We start from the raw sequence: 1,716 nt of genomic DNA, 5'->3' as shown, positions 1-1,716 counted from the left end.
AAATTCAGTAGCATAGCTGATGTAAAGTCAACAGTTACAAATCAATAGCAAAAAAAAAAAAAAAAAAACATTAAAAGCATTCCTGTACACAAATAATTCATTGAGAGAGGAATTAGGGAAACAACACCTTTCACAGCAACATGCAAAAAAATGAAATACTTGGGAATCAATCTAACAAAAGAAGTAAAACACCTCTACATTGAAAACTACCATACTCTGAAAAAGGAGATTGAAAAGGGTATTAGAAAATGGAAAGATACCCTGTGTTTTGGGTAGGAAGAACCAATATAGTGAAAATGGCCATACTTCCAAAATTGTTATACAGATTTAATACAATCCCAATCAAAATTACAGTAGCATATCACAGAATTAGAGAAAACAATGCTAAAATTCATTTGGAGCTAGAAGAGACCTAGAATAGCAAAAGCAATTCTGGGCAACAAAGGCAAAACAGGGAGCATCATAACCCCTGACTAGAAGATATGCTAAAGAGCTACTGTGGTAACAACAGCATGGCACTAGCAAAATAACAGACCAGAGGATCGATGCAACAGATTAAAAGATGCAAAAACAACTCCAAACATACTCAGCCACCTTATCTTTGACAAAGGAGCCAAATGCCTTCACTGGAAGAAAGATAGCATCTTTAATATATTGTGCTGGAAATACTGGCTTTTCACATGCGAAAGACTAAAAGTAGACCTATATCTCTCCCTCTGCACTAAACTAAAAATGGGTCAAAGATCTAAATTTTAAAACAGAAACATTAAATCTGCTGGAAGATAGAATAGGTAGAATTCTTAAAGACATTGGTATAAGCAGTGACTTTATGAACAAAACCCTGATCACAAAGAATCAACTTGGATCTCATTAAAAAGCTTTTGGGGCCTGAGATTTAGCTCAGTGGTTCCACCGCCTGCCTCACAAGCTCAAGATCTCAAGTATGATCCCCAGTACCAAAAACAAAACAAAAAAGCCTGCACAGCAAGAGGAACTACCAACAAAGTGAAGAGACAACCCACAGAGTGGGAAAAGTTTTTGCCAGCTATTCCTCAAATGACTATCTAGAATATATAAAGACCCAATCCAAAAATGGGCATGAAATGGACACTTCTCAGTTGAAGAAGTAGAAATGTCAGAAAATATATCAAAATATATGGTCATTCAAGAGCAAGCTGGGCGTGGTGGTGCACGCCTGCAATCCCAGCACTCAGGAGGCTGAGGCAGAAGGATTGCTGTGGCGGTCCAGCCATCACAACCCTAACGTACCTGAGTTGGGGAGTGAGGATTGAGAAAGGAAAGAACACTCACACCTGAGTGGAGACCAAGAGAAGTCTGGTTTATTTCTACAGAAACAGCTTTCCTTAAAGGCACATTAACAGGAAGCATCAAGCAATCATCTCCATTTCTTATGCAAAAACAGGAATTCCTGATTTCTACAGATAACACCAGATCTTTGGCTATCTCTTTGAGTTCCTCCCTTCGCAGGGTTAAAAAACAAATAAGCTTAACAGAGTCCTTGAAAGGTAACAAATGTTACATAGCTTGTATCAATGCCTTCATTGTAGAGGAAGAAGTTTCCTTTCAAAAGTCAGATGCCAGAGAGCCATGGTGGGCTCCCACAGACCGCTGTGAGGTCGAGACCAGCCTGGGATACATAGTGAGTTCCAGGTCAGTAACAACTACATAGAGAGACCCTGTCTCAAAAAAAAAAAA

The sequence above is a fragment of the Fukomys damarensis genome, unplaced genomic scaffold (genome assembly GCF_012274545.1).
Source record: "Fukomys damarensis isolate Sample0158 unplaced genomic scaffold, DMR_v1.0_HiC HiC_scaffold_34, whole genome shotgun sequence".
Classification (NCBI taxonomy): Eukaryota; Metazoa; Chordata; class Mammalia; order Rodentia; family Bathyergidae; genus Fukomys; species Fukomys damarensis.
The sequence above is the reverse complement of the archived record's forward strand: the minus strand, read 5'-3'. Positions refer to the sequence as shown.